We start from the raw sequence: 25,197 nt of genomic DNA on the forward strand, positions 1-25,197 counted from the left end.
CTTTGGTCTTCATGGTGATGTTTGGTTAGTGGTGCCTCTTGCTTAATGGTGTTGCAGCCTCTGTCACCTTTCAGGAAAGATAGGTATATACTGACAGACATGTGACACTTAGATTGCACACAGGTGGACTTCCTTTCACTAAGCATATGACTTATAAAGGTACAGTAATTGCTTGCACCAGAAATGTTTAGGGGCTTCATAGCAAAAGGGGTGAATACATATGCACATGACAATTTTTAGTTTTTTGATCCCATAAATTTAATTTATGCCTATATTTTTTCACTTCATTTCACCAACTTAGACTATTTAGTCCTGATGCATGGAACTGAAACATCGTCATTATGGGCTATTAAATAGCAATTTTTCAGCTTTTCAATTGGTGTGCTGCCTCCATTTTTCTCTTTATATACACTGCTCCAAAAAATAAAGGGAACACTTAAACAACAGAATATAACTCCAAGTACATCAAACTTCTGTGAAATCAAACTGTCCGCTTAGGAAGCAACACTGATTGACAATCAATTTCACATGCTGTTGTGCAAATGGAATAGACAATAGATGGAAATTATTGGCAATTATCAAGACACACTCAATAAAGGAGTGGTTCTGCAGGTGGGGACCACAGACCACATCTCAGTACCAATGCTTTCTGGCTGATGTTTTGGTCACTTTTGAATGTTGGTTGCGCTTTCACACTCGTGGTAGCATGAGACGGACTCTACAACCCACAGAAGTTGCTCAGGTAGTGCAGCTCATCCAGGATGGCACATCAATGCGAGCTGTGGCAAGAAGGTTTGCTGTGTTTGTCAGCGTAGTGTCCAGAGGCTGGAGGCGCTACTAGGAGACAGGCCAGTACATCAGGCGACGTGGAGGGGACCGTAGGAGGGCAACAACCCAGCAGCAGGACCGTTACCTCCACCTTTGTGCAAGGAGGAACAGGAGGAGCACTGCCCGAGCCCTGCAAAATGACCTCCAGCAGACCACAAATGTGCATGTGTCTGCACAGACGGTTAGAAACCGACTCCATGAGGGTGGTATGAGGGCCCGACGTCCACAGATGGGGGATGTGCTCACAGCCCAACACCATGCAGGACACTTTGCATTTGCCACGGAACACCAGGATTGGCAAAGTCGCCACTGGCGCTCTGTGCTCTTCACAGATAAAAGCAGGTTCACACTGAGCACATGTGACAGATGTGACAGAGACAGGAGACGCCGTGGAGAGCGATCTGCTGCCTGCAACATCCTTCAGCATGAAAGGTTTGGCTGTGGGTCAGTAATGGTGTGGGGTGGCATTTCTTTGGAGGGCCACACAGCCCTCCATGTGCTCGCCAGAGGTAGCCTGACTGCCATTAGGTACCGAGATGAGATCCTCCGACCCCTTGTGAGACCATATGCTGGTGTGGTTGGCCCTGGGTTCCTCCTAATGCAGGACAATGCCAGACCTCATGTGGCTGGAGTGTGTCAGCAGTTCCTGCAAGATGAAGGCATTGAAGCTATAGACTGGCCCGCCCGTTCCCCAGACCTGAATCCGATTGAGCACATCTGAGACATCATGTCTCACTCCATCCACACGTTACACCACAGACTGTCCAGGAGTTGGCGGATGCTTTAGTCCAGGTCTGGGAGGAGATCCCACAGGAGACCAACCGCAACCTCATCAGGAGCATGCCCAGGCGTTGTAGGGAGGTCATACAGGCACGTGGAGGCCACACACAATACTGAGCCTCATTTTGACTTGTTTTAAGGACATTACATCAAAGTTGGATCAGCCTGTAGTGTGTTTTTCCACTTTAATTTTGGAGGTGACTCCAAATCCAGGCCTCCACTGGTTAATAAATTTAATTTCCATTGATGATTTTTGTGTAATTTTGTTGTCAGCACAGTCAACTTTGTACAGAACAAAGTATTCAATGAGAATATTTCATTCATTCAGATCTAAGACTTGTTATTTGAGTGTTTCCTTTATTTCTTTGAGCAGTGTATAATGCATCCCCCATGGTCCTCAATGAAGTATAATGCACCCCCATGGTCCTCCATACAGTATAATGCACACCCATTGTCCTTCATACAGTATAATGCACCCCCATGGTCCTCCATAAAATATAATAAACCCCCCTTGGTCCTCAATACAGTATAATGCACTCTCGCATGATCCTCCATACAATGTAATGCACCCCATGGTCCTCCATAAAATATAATGCACCCCCCATGGTCCTCAATGCAGTATAATGCACCCCCATGGTCCTCCATAAAATATAATGCACCCCCATGGTCCTCAATACAGTATAATGCTCTCCCGCATGATCCTCCATACAATATAATATATATATATAATAGTTCTCCATACAGCATAATGCACCTCCATCGTGCTCCATACAGTATAATGCACACCCATGGTCCTCCAAACAGTATAATGCACCCCCATGGTCCTCCATACAGTATAATGCACCCCCATGGTCCTCCATAAAATATAATAAACCCCCCTTGGTCATCAATACAGTATAATGCACTCCCGCATGATCCTCCATACAATGTAATGCACACTGCAGGGTCCTCCATACAGCATAATGCACCTGCTTGGTCCTCCATACAGTATAATGCACTTCCATGGTCCTCCATGTAGTAAAATGCACCTCTCTATGGTCCTCCATAAAGTATAATGCACTCCCTCCATGGTCCTCCATACAATATAATGCACTCTCCCATGGTCCTTCATGCAGCATAATGCACCCCTATGGTCCTCCATACAGCATAATACACCCCCCATGGTCCTCCTTACAGTATAATGCACCCCAGGGTCCTCCATACAATATAATGCACCCCACATGGTCCTCAATGCAGTATAATGCACCCCATGGTCCTCCATACAGTATAATGCACCCCCATGGTCCTCCATAAAATATAATGCACCCCCATGGTCCTCAATACAGTATAATTATCTCCCGCATGATCATCCATACAATATAATGCACACCTCCATAAAGTATAATGCACTCCCTCCATGGTCCTCCATACAATATAATGCACTCCCCCATGGTCCTCCATACAGCATAATGCACCCCATGGTCCTCCATACAGTATAATGCACCTCTCCATGGTCTTCCATAAAGTATAATGCACTCCCTCCATGATTTGCTCAAGATGGCTGTGCTATAGAGATAGCAGATCATCAGGCCACTGCCATGGAGAATGGGGATAATTTACATGTGCATAATCTCAAACATAAAAGTGCACAAGACAAGCAAACCCCGAAACAGAAGAAGTGCTATAGATGTGGACAAGATTTCCCTCACCCCCTGAACAGATGTCCAGCTATGGGACAAATATGCAGTAAATGCGGAAAAGGGAACCATTTTGCAGCTGTCTGCAAGTCAGCGCACAACAAGTCTCCTCTACCTATGACAAAGCCTGCAAATGTAAAGATGGTGAATCAGGATGTAGAAGAAATGTCTGTGGCTGAGAATTATGTGTTCACTACCTCTGTCACTGGCTCAGTACAGTCTCCCTGTATCACGCTCACCCTCTGCAACACTGATATCACTTTTACAATAGATACGGGAGCTTCAGTGGATATCATAGACAGCAATGCATATGAACAATTGAAAACAAAGCCAGTCCTACAGCAAGTGCATACTAAGATCTTTCCATACGGATCTAAAACACCTCTAGTTACAATGGGACAATTTGACGCTGAACTTAGCCATACAGAAAACAGGCAGACAACCACTTTTCATACATTGCACGGATCAGGAGGCTGTCTTCTCAGTTATCACACTGCCTTGAAACTAGGACTCATCCAGATTATTCATACCATAACTGATACTGCGGATCTGGATGTACAAGCCATGGTGAACAGCTTTCCCTCCCTATTTAGTGGATTGGGAAAACTAAAGGACTCTCAAGTGCATCTTCATGTGGATGACAGTGTTCATCCAGTAGCACAGGCTCACAGGCGTATTCCATTTCACCTGAGAAAGAAGGTAGAAAGGGAACTCCAATTGCTCATGGATGAGGGTGTTATTGAAACTGTTACTGGTTCCCCTCCGTGGGTCTCTCCACTTGTGGTAGTTCCAAAACCAAAGACTCCAGAGCAGGTGAGACTGTGTGTTGATATGTGCCTGCCCAACACCACTATTCAGAGAGAAAGACATATCTCACCCACAATTGATGACATCATCCACTTATTAAATGGAGCAACAGTCTTTTCAAAGCTCGACCTCAATAAGGGCTATCATCAATTGGAACTGAGTCCAGAATCCAGATACTTGACAACATTTTCCACCCATGTGGGTCTCCGAAGATGCAAGAGATTGACCTTTGGGGTCTGCTCAGCAGCGGAAATTTTTCAAGATACGATAAGAAGCGTCATCCAACACATTCCAAATGCCTTTAATTACAGTGATGATTTATTAGTTTTTGGGAAAACTCAAGCTCAACACAATCGTGCTCTATATGCATTTTCGAATGCCTGCTCTCTGCTGGACTCACTTTAAACAAAGAGAAATGCGAATTTGATAAAAGTTCATTGGAGTTCTATGGTCACATTTTCTCGGCGGAAGGAGTACAACCTGATCCCAAGAAAGTGGAATCTATTAGAGCAGCCGCAATTCCACAGAATGCCAGCGAGGTGCGCTCTTTTCTTGGAATGGCAAGCTACTGTGCTAGATACATTTCAAATTTTTCAACAATCAGCACTCCATTAAGGGAACTTACAAAACAAAGCTGTGTTTTTCAATGGTCCCAAGACTGTCAGGCATCTTTTGACACAATTAAGAACGAACTCTGCTCAACAACAACCATGGCCTATTTTAATCCAGCTCTTTGAACCGAACTGATTGTGGACGCCAGTCCCTTGGGACTGGGTGCCATTTTAGCGCAATACAAGGATGACAATCAAAATCCCCACATCATTTCTTATGCAAGTAAAAGCTTAATAAACACTGAAAGAAAATATTCACAACCTGATAAAGAAAGCTTAGCAGTTGTCTGGGGATGTGAACACTTTCACTTATTTCTCTATGGAGCTCCCTTCACCATTGTCACAGATCATCAAGCCCTCCTCACAATTTTTGGAAATCCCAGAGGTAAAATGCCTGCACGGATCGAACGATGCGGTCTACGTCTACAGGACTACAATTATAAAATTGTTCACAAACCTGGAAAATACAGTAATCCGGCTGATTATCTCTCAAGACATCCTACGAATGATGATCTTCCTGTACAGTCCTCCATTGAAGAATACATTTATTTTTTTGCAGCTCACGCAGTGCCAAAAGCACTTTCTATTGATCAGTTTGTGAATACAACAACAAGTGACAAGACACTCTGTGCCTTAATACAAATCATTCAAAATTGAAGGTGGAATGAAATTCAAAAGGCAAAATTTCCCAGTTCTAGGATTGATCTGAAAGAATTAAAATTATTCTCAAATGTACGTGAGGAATTGTCAGTCACTGAAGAACACCTCATCCTTCGAGGTACCAAACTGGTTGTACCTAAGGCCTTGCGCAACTTAGTCATACAAATAGCACACGAAGGTCATCCAGGAATTGTTGGCACAAAAGAGTTACTCAGAGAAAATGTGTGGTTCCCAAATATGGATAAATTGGTGGAAGAGAAGAGTACACACTGCTCCACTTGTCAGCTAATTACTGCATCATCAAACTTAGAACCATTACAAATGTCTCCGTTACCCACCGCTGTCTGGGAGGAAGTGGCAGTCGACATACAGTACAGACCAAAAGTTTGGACACACCTTCTCATTTAAAGATTTTTCTGTATTTTCATGATTATAAAAATTGTACATTCACACTGAAGGCATCAAAACTATGAATTAACACATGTGGAATTATATGCTTAACAAAAAAGTGTGAAACAACTGAAAATATGTCTTATATTCTAGGTTCTTCAAAGTAGCCACCTTTTGCTTTGATGACTGCTTTGCACACTCTTGGCATTCTCTTGATGAGCTTCAAGAGGTAGTCACCGGAAATGGTTTTCACTTCACAGGTGTGCCCTGTCAGGTTTAATAAGTAGGATTTCTTGCCTTATAAATGGGGTTGGGACCATCAGTTATGTTGTGCAGAAGTCTGCTGGATACACAGCTGATAGAATTTGTATTACGGCAAGAAAAAAGCAGCTAAGTAAAGAAAAAGGAGTGGCCATCATTACTTTAAGAAATGAAGGTCAGTCAGTCTGAAAAATTGGGCAAACTTTGAAAGTGTCCCCAAGTGCAGTTGCAAAAACCATCAAGCGCTACAAAGAAACTGGCTCACATGAGGACCGCCCTAGGAAAGGAAGACCAAGAGTCACCTCTGCTTCTGAGGATAAGTTTATCCGAGTCACCAGCCTCAGAAATCGCAGGTTAACAGCAGCTTAGATTAGAGACCAGGTCAATGCCACACAGAGTTCTAGCAGCAGACACATCTCTACAACAACTGTTAAGAGGAGACTTTGTGCAGCAGGCCTTCATGGTAAAATAGCTGCTAGGAAACCACTGCTAAGGACAGGCAACAAGCAGAAGAGACTTGTTTGGGCTAAAGAACACAAGGAATGGACATTAGACCAGTGGAAATCTGTGCTTTGGTCTGATGAGTCCAAATTTGAGATCTTTGGTTCCAACCACCGTGTCTTTGTGTGACGCAGAAAAGGTGAACGGATGGACTCTACATGCCTGGTTCCCACCGTGAAGCATGGAGGAGGAGGTGTGATGGTGTGGGGGTGCTTTGCTGGTGACACTGTTGGGGATTTATTCAAAATTGAAGGCATACTAAGCCAGCATGGCTACCACAGCATCTTTCAGCGGCATGTTATTCCATCCGGTTTGCGTTTAGTTGGACCATCATTTATTTTTCAACAGGACAATGACCCCAAACACACCTCCAGGCTGTGTAAGGGCTATTTGACCAAGAAGGAGAGTGATGGGGTGTTACGCCAGATGACCTGGCCTCCACAGTCACCAGACCTGAACCCAATCAAGATGGTTTGGGGTGAGCTGGACCGCAGAGTCAAGGCAAAAGGGCCAACAAGTGCTAAGCATCTCTGGGAACTCCTTCAAGATTGTTGGAAGACCATTTCCGGTGACTACCTCTTGAAGCTCAACAAGAGAATGCCAAGAGTGTGCAAAGCAGTTATCAAAGCAAAAGGTGGCTACTTTGAAGAACCTAGAATATAAGACATATTTTCAGTTGTTTCACACTTTTTTGTTAAGTATATAATTCCACATGTGTTAATTCATAGTTTTGATGCCTTCAGTGTGAATGTACAATTTTCATAGTCATGAAAACACAGAAAAATCTTTAAGTGAGAAGGTGTGTCCAAACTTTTGGTCTGTACTGTAGTATGATAGACCAGATGGTTCATCATTGTATGTAGTATCATAGACCAGATGGTCTATCATTGTATGTAGTATGATAGACCAGATGGTTTATCATTGTATGTAGTATGATAGACCAGATGGTTTATCATTGCATGTAGTATGATAGACCAGATGGTCTATCATTGTATGTAGTATGATAGACCAGATGGTTTATCATTGTATGTAGTATGATAGACCAGATAGTTTAACATTGTATGTAGTATGATAGACCAGATGGTTTATCATTGTATGTAGTACGATAGACCAGATGTTTTATCATTGTATGTAGTATGATAGACCAGGTGGTCTATCATTGCATGTAGTACGATAGACCAGATGGTTTATCATTGTATGTAGTATGATAGACCAGATGGTTTATCATTGTATGTAGTACGATAGACCAGATGGTTTATCATTGTATGTAGCATGATAGACCAGATGGTTTATCATTGTATGTAGTATGATAGACCAGATGGTCTATCATTGTATGTAGTATGATAGACCAGATGGTTTATCATTGTATGTAGTATGATAGACCAGATGGTTTATCATTGTATGTAGTACGATAGACCAGATGGTTTATCATTGTATGTAGTATGATAGACCAGATGGTTTATCATTGTATGTAGTATGATAGACCAGATGGTTTATCATTGTATGTAGTATGATAGACCAGATGGTCTATCATTGTATGTAGTATGATAGACCAGATGGTTTATCATTGTATGTAGTATGATAGACCAGATGGTCTATCATTGTATGTAGTATGATAGACCAGATGGTTTGTCATTGTATGTAGTATGATAGACCAGATGGTTTATCATTGTATGTACTATGATAGACCAGATGGTTTATCATTGTATGTAGTATGATAGACCAGATGGTTTATCATTGTATGAAGTATGATAGACCAGATGGTTTATCATTGTATGCAGTATGATAGACCAGATGGTTTATCATTGTATGTAGTATGATAGACCAGATGGTTTATCATTGTATGTAGTACTATAGAACAGATGGTCTATCATTGTATGTAGTATGATAGACCAGATGGTTTATCATTGTATGTAGTATGATAGACCAGATGGTTTATCATTGTATGTAGTATGATAGACCAGATGGTTTATCATTGTATGTAGTATGATAGACCAGATGGTTTATCATTGTATGCAGTATCATTGTCGGCAGGATTTCGTGCCCGCAACCACCGGGTACTGCGTACCTGAAAAAGACTGTTCAAACTTACCTGTGGTGAAGATTCCCGCCATCCGGCGCCATCTTCAGCCTTCTTCCTGCCATCGGTGAAGATTCCCGCCATCCGGCGCCATTTCCAGCCTTCTTCCCGCCTTCCGTGGAGTTTTCCCGCCGTTGGACGCCATCTTGAAGACGTCGCGCGGGAAGAAGAGGGGCGTGGACTCCGAAAGCGCGCGAGAACTGAAGCCCCGCCTCACGTCCGGACGTCGCGTAAGGTCCTGGAAGGAGCCCAGCAGTCGCCGACGTCACAGGAGCGCGACGGAAGGTCCTCAACCCTGACGATCTACTGCGGAGCCGCGGCCTACGGAAGAGGATCATCGCAAGGTAGGCCACGGTCCACTAGGGGGGAGGAGGATGTCGGATATGAAGGAGAGCTTCACTGCCTCAACCCCCGCCAGCGCCACCGCTGCTGCAGTCATGCCTTTCACCATGCCCTATATCCCGGGAGCGGCCTGGCTACCCCAGTACTCAGGGGAGTCACATACCCTGCATGACTTTAGAGAAAAGCTGGATAGCCTCTTCCAGGTGTACCCCCTCACAGAAGAGCAAAAAGTGAGCATCCTGGTGGCCCAATTAACTGGGGCAGCCCGAAGGGAGGTAAAGTCCTGGCCACCTGGGGGGAGGACTGTCGCAGGGATACTAACCCGGCTGAGGGACACCTTTGATACCCGTACCTCAGCCGAGATCAAGCTTAGATTCTACGGGTGCAAACAGCGGGCACATGAGAGTATAAGGGACTATGCCCTGAACCTACAAGAGGCCCTGAGAGCCATTAAGCAGACCGACCCTGACGGCGTGGGAGACGAGGACAGGCTGTTGACTGAACAATTTATAGAGGGTTTATATTGCAATGCCCACCGAACCCAGTTGCGGGCAATGGCCTTACAGGACCCTCATCTGGGATTTGCACAGTTCAAGGACAGAGCCATCCGGGTGCTTCGAGAACCGGCACCAAGTGGCGTTGTGACCCCCAGACGCCCCACTACCACTTACCACCAGGAGGCGGCGCCCTTGTCGGCAGGGCCTGTGGGAGCTGATGCGCAGGCTTTGAACAATGACCCGGCTCCAGACCTGCACCATCAGGTCCAAGAGCTAGCTAAAAGCGTTGCTGCGCTAACCCGAACTGTGCAGTCTTTACAGGTTTCTACTCCAGGGAAGATCCAGCTGGCATCCGGACCGGAGGACATCCCGTGGCGTCGACCAAGGAGGACCCCACCGGCCAGAGGAAGACCCAGCGACCGATACAACGAGGACGGACGACCCATCTGCCGCCGCTGTAATCAACCCGGACATATGGCAAGGTACTGTCCTTTAAACTGGCACAACCTGGGGTAGAGGGCCAACCCCTAGGAAAAAGATCATCAGGCCCATCGAACTGGCGCGACAAATATGTGGGAGGACGTCCAGTCTTGCCTGTGGTACTGGATGGCATTCCTATGAGTGCCCTACTGGACACCGGGTCACAGGTCACCACCATCCCGTACGTGCTCTTCAAGCAGTACTGGAATGACTCGGATATTACCCGCTACCCTGACGACGACTTGAGTATCATCGCCAGCAATGGTCAGCCCGTGCCACAGATCGGATTTAAAGAGGTGACCATTAAAATTGGTAGAGTTGAACTGGCAGCACAGGGACTGATCATTGTAGATGTTGACAAACACGAGAGTCACCCAAAGATAACTCTAGGAACTAATGTAATTGAAAATTGTCTTGCAGAGGTGATTTTCCTTTTACAGCAGGTTGCCAAGAACGCCAGCTCCGGCGAGCAGCGAGTGCTCCAAAAAGAGATCCGGGCACTGATGCGACGGCAACAGGTGGAACTCTCCGGCGGTGAGATTGGTAGCGTGAGAATGTGTGACCCTTTTCCTATTGCCATGCCCCCAAAAAGTGAAATGATGATTTGGTGCCGGGCAGCTATTGGTCTGAGGGGTAGAGATTACCAGGCAATGGTAGAACCAGTTTACTCAGACAGTAGGCCCACCATCTTGACAGCACGGGGGGTGGTTAATGTACGCCATGGGAGGGTGCCCGTTCGCATAATCAATATCGGGAAGAGGGAAGTGTACCTGCCCCGGTATGCCACGCTAGCCAAATTATATACCATTAACCAAAATGCTATACAATCTGTGGAACCCTTGCCTCCATCTCACCCGGAGGAAGGTAACGGCTCTAAGAAAACAATGGAGGACTGGTGTCAGCAACTACATTTGGGTACTGACTCCACTCCCTCACACCAGAAACAGGGAGTCTATCGGGTGGTTCAAGAGTACGAGAGAGTGTTTAGTAAACACCCGTTAGACTTCGGGCGAGTCAAGGGGGTAGAACACCACATCCCCACGGGAGACCATCCTCCCATAAAAGAGAGGTATCGACCCGTACCCCCTGCACACTACCAACACGCCAAGGGGATGCTTAGAGACATGAAGGAGGCTGGGGTGATCAGGGATAGCTGTAGCCCCTGGGCAGCTCCACTAGTCTTAGTCAAAAAGAAAGACAACACCATGAGGATGTGTGTAGATTACCGGAAAATCAACCGTATCACACACAAGGATGCGTACCCCTTACCAAGGATAGAGGAGTCTTTGGCTGCTTTAAGATCTGCTAACTTCTTCTCTACCTTGGATCTCACTAGTGGGTACTGGCAGGTTCCTGTAGCAGAGGCGGACCGGGAGAAGACCGCATTCACCACCCCGATGGGACTTAGCGAGTTTACCTGTATGCCGTTCGGACTCTGCAACGCACCAGGAACCTTCCAACGATTAATGGAGTGCTGTCTGGGCCACAGAAACTTCGAGACGGTCCTGTTGTACCTGGACGATGTCATCATATATTCTAAGACTTATGAGGACCACCTGAAACACCTGGCGGAAGTGTTCGAAGCTCTGGCAAGCTACGGCCTAAAGGTGAAACCCTCCAAGTGTCACCTCCTGAAACCAAAGGTGCAGTACCTGGGACACGTGGTGAGCGCTGACGGAGTGGCTCCCGACCCTGATAAGATCACCGCAATTAAGGAATGGCCAAGTCCCTCCAGTGTAAAGGAAGTGCGGCAGTTCCTCGGGTTGGTAGGCTACTACCGCAGGTTCATCCCCGGTTTCACCAAAAAGGCAGTTCCTATGCAGGACCTCCTGATAGGCCAGTCCCGGAAGGCCAAGAACCAGAAGCCGCCCTTCAGATGGGAGAAGTTGGAAGAAGAGTCCTTCCGCCAGCTGAAGATGGCCCTCACGGGGGATGAAATTGTTATGTTCTGCTACCAAAGCTAAGGAAAGAGAGGAGATCTGTCCCTACTATAAGACTCAGCTGAATCCCTACGATGTAACAGGGAACCTGATCCTGCGATCAGACCTGCTAAAGTCCTAATCTAGTCTGTACGGAGACCTATAGATTTGGGGAGGGAATCCCTACAAGTACTAAGGACTGGGAGGAATATGGGACACCTCCTAACAGAAATAGCAGCAGACAGACGAACAAACAAAATAGATAGAACCTAGAGGTCCGTAGACCAAGCAAACTAACAGAGTTAGATACAGAGCACAGGCTAGCTAGAAAGTAGATATACAATGAAGTCCAGCAAAGCCAGAAGGGCGGAGCAGGATTAAATAGGCCAACAAGGTCATGTGACCAGCAAAGGAAAAAAAACCTAACAGCAAGGTTCTAACAGTACCCCCCCTTCTAAGAGGATCCTCCGGATCCCCTAGGACCAGGCTTATCAGGAAATCTCCTGTGAAACGCTCTGATAAGTCTGGACGCGGAAACATCATCTGACCTCACCCAAGAGTTATCCTCGGGTCCGAGACCTTTCCAGGCCACAAGATACTGCAAACTACCTCTATACCGTCTAGAGTCAAGGATGCGAGAAATTTCATATTCCCCGTCCTCCACCACCGGAGGAACAGAGGCAGAGGCGTCACCATCCGACACAACAGCTTTTTTTAACAGAGAGACATGAAAGACCGGATTAATTCTCCAGGAGGTAGGAACCTCCAACCTAACAGCAGATTGGTTGACAACCTGAAGCACCTTAAAGGGCCCTACAAACTTGGGACCCAATTTCTTAGAAGGAATCCTCAACCGCAGATTCCTAGAGGACAACCAAACCATGTCACCAACAGCGAACAAAACCTCCTGTCGTTTCCTATCAAAGTAGTCTTTAGATTTTCTGTTGGCCTCCTGAAGATTACCACGCACATCCGTCCAAACTCTTTCCAAATCACCGGAAAAATTCTCCTCCTCAGGCACTGCAGATCCCAACTTGGAGAACGACCCAAACGACGGATGTCTCCCAGAACAACAAAAAAAAGGCGAACAACCAGCAGAAGAAGATGTATGATTGTTCAGAGCAAATTCGGCAAGTGGCAGAAACTCAGACCACCCCTCTTGATTGTCTGCCACAAAACAACGCAAGAACTGCTCAACATCCTGGTTTTTCCTTTCTGTCTGGCCATTAGATTCAGGATGATATCCGGACGAAAACGACAAATGAATTCCCAACCTGTCACAAAAGGCACGCCAAAAACGAGCCACGAACTGAGGACCCCTATCAGAAACAATGTCAGTAGGAACGCCATGAAGTCTGACAATTTCCTTGACAAAGGCCTTAGCGAGAGTTTTAGCGCAGGGCAGTTTGACGAAGGGAACCAAGTGACACATCTTGCTAAAACGGTCCACGACCACCCAGATGACAGTAAAACCCTCAGAGGGGGGAAGGTCAGTTATAAAGTCCATAGCCAAATGTGTCCAAGGAGCACTGGGGACCTCCAAAGGACAAAGCAACCCCGCAGCAGGAGTATGTGAGGACTTAGATCTAGCACATATAGTACATTGGCGCACCCACTTAATGACTTCCTTCTGCCATCCAGGCCACCAAAAACTGCGACCCACCAGTCTCTTGGTCTCAGAGATTCCGGGATGACCTGCCAACCGAGATTCGTGACACTCAACAAACAAATCTCTCCTAAAGGTCCCAGGCACAAACAACCTCCCATGAGGAGTGTTAGATGGGGCATTCTCCTGAGCTTTAAGAATCTCATCTTCCAAAACGGAGTCTAAAGCAGCTATCACAACACCTTCTTGTAAAATGTTTTCCTCTTTCTCAGCACCGACTATGGGAGAAAAACTGCGAGACAAGGCATCCGCCTTAACATTCTTAGTACCAGGGATGTAAGTAACGGAGAAATTAAACCGCGAGAAAAACAGTGCCCACCTAGCCTGACGGGCATTCAGGCGCTTGGCAGCGTCAAGATATATCAGATTTTTATGATCCGTAAGAACCTGAACGGGAAATTCCGCACCTTCCAAGAAGTGGCGCCAGTGTTCAAATGCGAGTTTAATAGCCAATAATTCCCGATTACCAATATCGTAATTCAATTCAGTCTCCGAAAATTTTTTTGAAAAAAATGCACAGGGATGTAATCCATCCCCGTTATCCTGAGACAATACTGCGCCAACCCCCACAGAGGAAGCATCAACCTCAACCAAAAACGGCCTAGTCACATCAGGCTGCATAAGGATGGGAGCAGAGGTGAACCTCTCCTTGAGATACACAAAAGCTTCAATGGCCTCAGAAGACCACTGAACCGCATCAGCACCTTTCCTGGTGAGATCAGTCAGAGGTTTGACAATACTAGAAAAATTTTTTATGAATTTTCTATAGTAATTGGCGAAACCCAAAAACCTCTGTATTGATTTCAAACCAATAGGCCTAGGCCATTCCTGCACAGCCTGAACCTTAACCGGATCCATCTCAAAACCTTTGCTGGAGATAATGTAGCCCAAAAAACTAATTCTCTGTACAGCGAACTCACATTTCTCCAGCTTAGCAAAAAGCGAATTGTCCATTAATAACTGTAATACCTCACGCACGCTCCGCCAATGAGACTCCAGATCCGGCGAATAAATCAAAATGTCATCCAAATACACAACCACATTTTTACCGATCAAAGGTCTAAGGATGTCATTAATCAGATTCTGAAAAAATGCAGGAGCATTAGTAAGACCAAAAGGCATAACCAGATTCTCAAAATGACCCACAGGAGTGTTAAAAGCAGTCTTCCATTCATCACCCTCCTTCATGCGCAACAGATTGTATGCCCCCTTAAGGTCAATTTTAGAGAACCACTTGGCCCCCAATAACTGGTTAAACAGATCAGGAATCAATGGCAGTGGGTAAAGATTGCGTACCGTAATTTTGTTAATCTCACGAAAATCCAGACAAGGACGTAAACCGCCGTCCTTTTTTTTTACAAAAAAAAATCCAACCGCCACAGGAGACTTAGAGGGCCTAATGTGACCGGCGGCCAAACTTGTCTGTATGTATTCCTCCAAAGCCTTCCTCTCAGGAATAGTAAGGTTAAATAAACGACTTTTAGGAAGAGTCGCTCCAGGAACAAATTCAATAGAACAATCATAGTCTCTATGGGGAGGCAAAACCTGCGATTCTTTCTCAGAAAAAACTCTCCAAAAATCCTGAATAGGAACAGGCAATTCTCCCCTATCCAAAGCTGCAATACGCCCGTTACAACACTTGTCATAACATTTATGGCTCCAGGATTTAATTTCACTGGTAGACCAATCCAGTACAGGATTGTGAAATTTTAACCAGGGCAAACCCAATATTACTGGAGAAGGCAAGTTATTCAACACTACCAAATCCAATTTCTCATGGTGAACACCATTAATAGTGAGAGGAAATTCACTGACCTTGAGAGTAATATTCTTCAAAGGGGAGCCATCCACAGAAACCACAGCAATGGGGGATGATAAAGGTTCAGGTTTTAAATTGAGTTTTTCCACGAATCCCCCATCAATAACATTCAGTGTAGACCCGCAATCAACAAACACCCGAAATTCCATTAATTTTTCCTGAGCAATCGTGGAAGCAGCTAAAAATATACCCTTGGAATTTAAACAGGCAATACGGGCGTGACTGACCATTTTTTTTTCTTTCTTCATACGAAGCTCACAGCCTTTAATCAAATGACCAGATTTTCCACAATAGAAACACAAGCCTTCTGAAAAACGACGGTGTTTTTCTTGAGAGCGAGGTGCCACCGATCCAATCTCCATCGGTTCACCACTGTTAGTACACACATTATCATAACCAGAAACTGACATAGCAGAGGATTTGCTCTCATTAACCCTAGCACGCAGTCTTCTGTCCACCCGTATAGCTAATTGCATAGCCTGTTGCAAATCCTCAGGTGTAGGATAAGCAATTAGCAGGTCTTTAACCTTTTCACTGAGCCCAGCAAGAAATAGACTTTTCAGAGCAGAATCGTTCCACCCTGTTTGAGTGGACCAACGACGAAAATGTGTACAATATTTTTCCATATTACCTGATCCTTGTTTTAAACGTCTCAACTCAGTCTCAGCTGATGCCACACGGTCAGGATCATCATATAATAGTCCTAAAGCAGAAAAAAAAACTATCCACTGATCTGAAGCATGTATCACTAGGTTGCAAAGAAAAGGCCCACTCCTGAGGCTCTTTGCGCAAAAGTGACATTATGAACCCTACGCGCTGGGATTCATCCCCAGAGGACTTGGGTCTCAAACGAAAATACAATAAGCAAGCATTTTTAAATGAAAAAAATTCTCGATGTTCACCAAAAAATAAATCCGGCAAACATACCTTAGGCTCCAAGAAATATGCTCCAGGACAGTTACTCATGTGCTGACGGAGCTCGGCCACTTCCAGAGAGAGTCCCTGCAGGTGTTTAGCCAAATCCTGAACCGACACCATGATGGAACAAAAAAAAATCTTTCCTTAGAGAATTTACAGGCTGGACTTACTGTTATGTTCTGCTACCAAAGCTAAGGAAAGAGAGGAGATCTGTCCCTACTATAAGACTCAGCTGAATCCCTACGATGTAACAGGGAACCTGATCCTGCGATCAGACCTGCTAAAGTCCTAATCTAGTCTGTACGGAGACCTATAGATTTGGGGAGGGAATCCCTACAAGTACTAAGGACTGGGAGGAATATGGGACACCTCCTAACAGAAATAGCAGCAGACAGACGAACAAACAAAATAGATAGAACCTAGAGGTCCGTAGACCAAGCAAACTAACAGAGTTAGATACAGAGCACAGGCTAGCTAGAAAGTAGATATACAATGAAGTCCAGCAAAGCCAGAAGGGCGGAGCAGGATTAAATAGGCCAACAAGGTCATGTGACCAGCAAAGGAAAAAAAACCTAACAGCAAGGTTCTAACAGAAATCCTGGCGTACCCGGATTACAGCCAGCCCTTTATCCTCTACACCGACGCAAGTAACATCGGGCTAGGAGCCGTGATGTCCCAGATCCAGCAGGGGAAAGAGCGACCCACCGAAAGAAACCCTGAGAATTACAGCTCATTTAAGCTAGAGTTCCTGGCAGTGGTGTGGGCAGTCACCGAACGCTTTAAGCACTACCTCGCTTCTTCCCGGTTCGTCGTGTACACGGATAACAACCCGTTGACACACCTGGACACGGCAAGACTCGGTGCCCTAGAGCAGAAATGGATGGCCCGCCTGTCCAACTACGAGTTCACCATCAAATACCGGGCAGGACGCTCCAATACCAACGCGGACGCCCTGTCCAGGATGCCAAACCTACCGGACGTAGGAGAAGATCCAGAGGGACTGGAAGAAGTCGAACTCCCCGCGTTTCACCGTCATGGGACTATCCAGTATTCCCATCGGGTAGGGAGTAAGCAAGGTGCTACGCTTAACCCCTTACCTCACTACAACTGGGCGGAAACGCAAGACAGTGACCCTGCCGTCCGGCTGGTGAAGGAGATGCTGACTCGGCCAGAGGCTCGCCTTGACCCAGACGCTCCGGAGGAAGCCAAGCAACTGTGGGCAGAAAAGAGTAGACTGTTCCTTTACAAGGGGAAGTTGTGCCGCAGGATGGTTAACTCCCGGACGCATGAACTAATCTGGCAAGTAGTGGTGCCACGACGAGACGCAGCCATGGTGATGGAGGCATACCACGATGGAGCTGGGCATTTCGGATGGAAGAAGCTGGAGTTCCTGCTGCGCGGGCGGTTCCATTGGGTAGGCATGAAGGGAACCATCGAGAGGTGGTGCAGAGACTGTGGCCCGTGCAACCTGAGGAGGAAGGACCGTGCCAGCCAGAAGACTCCCCTGCAGTCCATCGTCACCCGGCAGCCGTTGGAACTGGTAGCCTTGGATCATGTAAAACTGACCCCAAGCAGAAGTGGCTACGTCTACGCGTTAACCATCGTGGATCATTACTCCCGGTTCTTGGTTGTCGTCCCCGTCAAGGACTTAACGGCTCAAACAGCAGCTAGAGCCTTCCAGCAGCACTTCTGCCGTCCACACGGGTACCTGGACCAAGTGCTGACGGACCAGGGACCTGCCTTTGAAGCGGAGGTCTTCCAGGAATTCTGCAATCTGTATGGCTGCCGGAAGATAAGGACGACACCCTATCATCCGCAAACTAATGGACTTTGTGAGAAAATGAACCAGGTGGTAATGGATCTTCTGAAAACGTTGCCCCTGGAAGAACGCAGTCTGTGGCCTGAGAAGCTGCCCGATCTGGTGGACCTATACAACCACATCCCGGTAGGTTCCACCAACTGTACCCCGGCTTACCTAATGAGGGCGAGACCTGGTAAGTTACCTGTTGACCTGGAAATGGGAGTCCTGACACCCGAGGACACTTCACCAGAAGCAGACTGGGACACAGAGAGGCAGCAGCAGTACCGGAAAGTACAGGAGAGCGTGGAGCGAAGTCTCTGTCAGGCTAGGGAGAGACAAGAGAAAACTTACAACCAGTATGCTCCCGCTGTTCCCCTGGTGCCCGGAGAGCAGGTCTTGAAGAGGAAAAGACGGCTCCACAAGTTGGACGACCAGTGGGAGAAGGACCCGTACACCGTACTGCCCTCAAGCCACGAGAACCCGAAGGTCTGTACCATCAGTAAAGACGGAGGGGAGACCACAGCCATTGTATCCCGGGATCACCTGAAGAAGTGTCCTGAACAGCTACGGAACCCTGAAGAGGAACAAGAAGACCATCGACCCGTAGAGGAAAGGGAAGATATGGTTAGTACTGTGCTCGGAGACTTCCCTCGGTCTTGGACTCAAGTCAATGGTGCAGCATATCCCTAGTGAGCCAAAGGGCCCGTAGACAGCTGCCCAATTTACCCTTGACAGCTCCTACACCCTGTAGTTCAGGGCCAGACAGTCAGCTCCGTAGGTCCACTAGGGCCACTAGAGGCCAGTTACCCGCACGTTGGAGGATTTGAAGTGTATAAATTGTTTTATTTGTGGTTACCTGTTTTTCTTGTTGCTTGTGTATAATTATGTGTTTCTAGTTGTTTATAGGAGTCTTTGGTGGATTTACCGGGAATCCTGTGTACATAGTGGGAGCGTAACCCAGGACGGACTAAAAGACTGTTAAGGACTCGGGGCAGGACAGACCCCTACCTGGTTACGTCTCCCTGTTTTGGTGAAATGGACACCTTGCTTTTCTTCAAAACTGCACCCGGTTGCGGACACGCCGTAACCATCTTTATGTGTTTTTCTTATTGTATTATTATTGTTTATACCTTGTTATGTTTTTCTAAAAATATGTTTAGTCCCGGAGTACTAAATTTCACTAGGGGGGAATGTGACACCCCAGGGGTCTGGTTGCCACAGTGATAGAGATATTACATCTGAGAGCAGGTGGGAGGTCTCTTGGTCAGGGATCCTATGCATGCCACACCTCCTGCCCAGTCCTGGGAGGGGAAGAACTTCCCCTATATAAACCTAGGGCTGAGGCAGGGTTAGTGAGTAGAGAAGAAGTAGAGACAGAGAAAAGAAGCAAATATAGGAACAGAACATCAGGAGCTCTGTGGGAGCAGTGTTACAAGGAGTCAGGGGCTGGCAGCTGCAGAGCTCGCCCTGACTGAGAAGATTTCTTACCGGACCCGGAGTCCGAGGCTGTGGGGACTAACTCCTACCCAGCAGCAGAATCCGTCAGGCAGGGGATTCCAGGTCCTCTGGCCAAGAAACCCGAGTCACCGGCCATACGGGTGAGCACCACACGGTACACTCAGGGACGTGGGCTACTTATACCCGCCTCTAGCAAGGTAGCCAGCAGAGTACAGTTAGTTTGGGAGGCCTACAACTCCGCCTGGCCAGGGGAGATCCCATCTGCTCAAGGACTGACCAGGCCCCAATCGCTAGCCAGTACTCCGGGAGGGTCTATCTTTGTCACCAGTAAAGACCCTGAACTACACCGTACCGTCTCCGAGTGGTTCCTGCTACCCCCATCATCCACGTCGGCTGCCCTGAGGCCATACCCCTCCCGTTGGGGGTTATACTATCACGCTGCACAATCCTACCACTGGCCTCAGCGGTCTGCCCTGCAGCAGCAGCTCCTTAGCTGTACTCAACGGGTGGCGTAGTCGTCCAACATCTACCGCTGATACATCGCCGCTTAGTTTGACTCCCTGGGCACGGACCGGGTCACCACCACGAGACTACAACCCTCAACAGATCCGGCTCCGGGTAAGCTCCCGCGTGCGCAACGCAGCGCGACACAGGCCCAGGGGCGCGTCACTTTCATATCTGATGTTTTGTTTGGGGTTGAAGTAGTCAGTGAGAGCTTTGGCGCAGTTGCTGTACGTGTCTGTATCTGCTGCAGGTAACGTGCTGTATATGTCATAGACTCCTGTGCCCTCGCAATGCAGGAGCACGGCTCTCTTTCTTTTCTCCTCTTTTATGTCCATAGCTTCCAGAAAGTTCTCAAACCGGTTTAGCCGTTTTCTCCAGTTATGAGAGAGATTAATGACATCAGTCATATCAAACTGTGGGAAGGTGTGCAAGTAGTCAGCCATGATGGAGTCTCTCAGTGACGCAGACGTGTGAAGCGGTAAAGTAGGGGTCAGTACTCTCAGCAGCAGGTGATTCAATCCCATCCTCGTGTTGTAGTGTCCACAGGTACAAGGAATTCAGCAGAGTAGATTTTATCTGTATTTTATTCTTCTCCTTCTTCCTCCAGCACACTGCATAACATGTTTCTCAGCAGACTAGAAACCGAAACTAAAACTAAAGACCTCCCCAACTCACTTCCTGTCTCTAACTCCCCAGTCACAAGACTTCCTATTTGTCTGGCCTACACCAGAATCTTTTAAACATATATATTTGTGACTGAACAGACAGGGAGACACTATTACTGTTTTTTTTACGTAAAACAGGCCAAAAGCTGGATAATACAGAGATTTGACCCGTGGAACTGCAAAACCACAGTTATAGTTATGTGGCGTACACCAGACTCTTTTAAACAGATATATTGGTGTCTGACCAGTCAGGGAGACACTATTACAGTTTTATTTTACGCAAAAAATGCCAAAAACAGGATAATACAGAGATTTGACCCGTGGAACTGCAAAACCACAGTTCTATTTTTCTGGCCTACACCAGACTCTTTTAAACAGATATATTGGTGTCTGACCAGTCAGGGAGAAACTATTACAGTATTTTTTTATGGCAAAAAATGCCAAAAGCAGGATAATAGAGAGATTTGACCCGTGGAACTGCAAAACCACAGTTATGGTTATGTGGCGTACACCAGAATCTTTTAAACAGATATATTGGTGTCTGACCAGTCAGGGAGACACTATTACAGTTTTTTTTTATGGCAAAAAATGCCAAAAACAGGATAATACAGAGATTTGACCCGTGGAACTGCAAAACCACAGTTCTACTTTTCTAGCCTACACCAGACTCTTTTAAACAGATATATTGGTGTCTGAACAGTCACAGACGCACTCAAATTTTTTTTTTTTTGGGGGGGGGGTGGGATACCAAAAGGTTAATAAGACGCGTATTTGGACAGACTGACTGAGGAAAAAAAAAACATACAGGGTTTAGATGAAAAAAAAAAAATTTTCCTGGCCCCTGAGACCGGGGTGATAAGTCTAGCAATTTGACCAACAGGAGCACACAGGACTGTAATGCAGCGTTTGCTGGTATAACCACTGCGTCTCCTATACAGCCTGCCTGCCTGCCTGATATCTGGGATGAATATTAGTCCTGAGAAGGACTGTTTGCTTGATTTTGCAGGCTTTAGAGACCCTACACTACCTATTTCGCACTATATATCTCTCCCTAGCTCAGCAGCACTGACCCTACACTGGCTGATCCGGAGCGACTGTGTCCAAGATGGCGGCGCCCGGTTTTAAATACTCAAGGTGACGCTGTGCGGCCAGCCAATCACTGTAATGCCCACAAACAACATGGCTGCGGCATTACAGTGACTAGCTGGCAATCCCTGCATGTTCATTGGCTCTGTAAAGAGCGCCAAACGTGCAGGGCGGAGACCCGAGCTCCCGCCCGAGTAACCCAGAAATGCTCGGTGCTCGCCGAACATCCCGAGTAGCGTGATGCTCTAGCGAGTAACGAGCAGTGTCGAGCATGCTCGCTCAACACTACCTAGGACTAATTTAATAATCCGAACCTCTCACTGCCATCTCCAAGAATTCTTGAGAGCTGCACCAATTCTCTGGAATGCACTACCCCGGACAATTCGATTAATTCTCAATACCCAGTCTTATGTGTGGCCTAAAAACGCATTTCTTTAAACTGGCCTATCGCCTCACCTCACTTATCTAACTATTCCCGTCTTGCCCTTCCAAAATTTTCCTCAGAATTTGGTCCCTCGTAGCATCTGTGTTACCCACCCCCCATGCACTTAATAGCACTTTGGATTTGTACTTGTACACATACTGGCTGGTGACCGGTTCATTAATACCATACCTCCCAACTTTTGAAGAAGAGAAAGAGGGACAGATAATGCACGTGGCAAACTTTGGCCACGCCCGTGGCCACACTCCAATCCATGCCCATTTACCATTTCTTTCTATTTTGGCAGGAGGAGTTGTCAGAGGGACGCTGGTAATGAGGGGCATTCAGCAGACAGTCCTGGTATGCATAGCCCCCTCATCCCGAATTCTAGTATGCATGGCACCCCTTATCCTCAATCCTGGTATGCATGGCCCCCTCATCCCCAATCCTGGTATGCATGGCCCCCTCATCCCCAATCCTGGTATGCATGGCCCGCTCATCCCCAATCCTGGTATGCATGGCCCCCTCATCCCAAATCCTGGTATGCATGGCACTCCTCATCCCCAATCCTGATATGCATGGCCCCCCATCACTGCACACATGAAAAAAAATAAACAATTATACTCAGCTTCCTTCCTCCCCTCTGCTCTGCTCCATCACTGCGTCTTGTCTGCCAGCAGCTCATGTCAGCATCTGAGCAGCGCATGACTTCACTGCCATGTGCCCTCAGACGCCAAGGTGAGCTGCAGGGATATTCACTCCTCTCCAAGCCGGGACTATGGACGTGAAGAGGAGTGAATAGTCATTCTCTTTAATAGCACACAGCAGGGGCCGTGCTTCTGCTGCAGCTCTGCGATCCTGTGTGCCCGATACTAAAGAGAATAAATATTCACTCTTCTCCATGGGAGTGTGGAGGAGTAAATATTCATACTCTCTAATAGTGGACACAGAGGATGCGATTGACAGTGTGCGCAGTTAAGGAGAATGAATATTCAGTCTTCTCCACTACCTTGGAATGGAGAAGAGTGAATATTCATTTTCTTTAGCAGTGGGCACACGTGGTAGCTGCAGTTGCCGGCCACTGCCTGCTGCTCCACCACCGCAACCACCCTCCAAAGCCGGGAGAACAGCTAAGCCATGGCGGGACGCGGGACTGAGCCTTTGAAGAGGGACAGTCCCGCAGAAACTGGGATGATTGGGAGCTATGGAATACCCTACTTATTATATTGATGACCGGACCGTACAATACAAGCACTTCTTACTATTCACCTGTAGTGTCTCCACCATTTCCTCATAGATTGTGGCTTCCGAGCAGGAACCTCACTCCTCTTGGTATCTGTTGAATTATGTGTTACTCTGTAATATCTTTATTGTCTGTACAAGTCCCCTTTGAAATGTAAAGTGTTGTGGAATATGTTGGTGCTATAGAAATAAAAATTATTATTATACATTGAATGGGTTCACTCATAAGAACATGGCCATGAATAAAGAATGGAATCTCAACATCCTCCAAGAACAACATTCAACGATCCAGGAGAAATTTGGGACGAACAATGCTTGTTCCAGTATGATTTAGACCAGGGGTCTCAAACTCAGCTGGGCATACACGGAAAAACATTTAATTTGGGGGGCCGCATTATTTGCATGACAAAGTGATATTTTTAGTGATACCATTTTATTTTCTATACACCTTTTGAACTGGTCCTCATCTTGCAGACATGGTCTCCCATCCAGATTCGCCATATTGCGGACATGGTCTCCCATCCAGGTCCTTCATATTGCAGACATGGTCCCCCATCCAGTTCCCCATATTGCAGACATGGTCTCCCATCCAGGTTCTTCATATTGCAGACATGGTCTCCCATCCAGGTCCCTCCTATTGCAGACATGGTCTCCCATCCAGGTCCCCCATATTGCAGACAGGGTCTCCCATCCAGGTCCCCCATATTGCATGGTCTCGCATCCAGGTCCCCCATATTGCAGACATGGTCTCCCTCCAGGTCCCCCATATTGCAGACATGGTCCCCCATCCAGGTCCCCCATATTGCAGACATGGTCCCCCATCCAGGTCCCCCATATTGCAGACATGGTCTCCCATCCAGGTCCCCCATATTGCAGACATGGTCCCCCATATTGCAGACATGGTCCCCATATTGCAGACATGGTCTCCCATCCAGGTCCCCCATATTGCAGACATGGTCCCCATATTGCAGACATGGTCTCCCATCCAGGTCCCCCATATTGCAGACATGGTCCCCCATCCAGGTCCCCCATATTGCAGACATGGTCCCCCATCAAGGTCACCCATATTGCAGACATCGTCCCCATATTGCAGACATTATCCCCCCCATACTGCTCACAGGGCTCCCCCATACTGCACACAGGGTCCCCCCCATACTGCACACAGGGTCCCCCCCATACTGCGCACAGGGTCCCCGTCCCCCCATACTGCGCACAGGGTCCCCGTCCCCCCATACTGAGCACAGGGTCCAAGTCCCCCCATAATGCGCTCAGGATCCCCGTCCCCCCATACTGCGCACAGGGTCCCCGTCCCCCCATACTGCGCACAGGGTCCCTGTCCCCCATACTGCGCACAGGGTCCCCGTCACCCCATACTGCGCACAGGGTCCCCGTTCCCCCCATACTGCGCTCAGGGTCCCCATCCCCCCACTGCGCTCAGGGTCCCCGTCTGCCCATACTGCACTCAGTGTCCCCGTCCCCCCATACTGCTCTCGGGGTCCCCATCCCCCCATACTGCACACAGTGCCCCCCTCCATACCGAGCGCTGTATTTCACATGACAGAAAAAAAAAAAGATTCTCACCTGTCCTCCGTTCACTCGGCGTCCTTTCTGCACCTGTGACCCGCATGCGCAGACCCCGTAACGATCGCGGCTCTCTCCAGCAGCCGCCAACATCAGCGCTATAGTGCGGTATATTGCCGCGCAGAGACTGGCTCTCTGCACAGCAATACCAGTGTCAGTCGCCGGCTTATCAGAGGCCAGCAGCTGACATCTGCGCATGGCAGT

At 47.3% G+C, this 25,197-nt stretch overlaps 1 protein-coding gene across 1 annotated transcript in view; it reads left to right on the top strand.

Moving 5' to 3' along the window:
* Positions 1–25,197, top strand: part of LOC141155362 (uncharacterized) — a 172,702-nt gene that overhangs the window by 77,452 nt on the left and 70,053 nt on the right. The gene's annotated exons all lie outside the window — the stretch shown is intronic.

The sequence above is a fragment of the Phyllobates terribilis genome, unplaced genomic scaffold, assembly GCF_046119375.1.
Source record: "Phyllobates terribilis strain yellow unplaced genomic scaffold, ASM4611937v1 Scaffold_7__3_contigs__length_470593459, whole genome shotgun sequence".
In the NCBI taxonomy this organism is placed as follows: Eukaryota; Metazoa; Chordata; class Amphibia; order Anura; family Dendrobatidae; genus Phyllobates; species Phyllobates terribilis.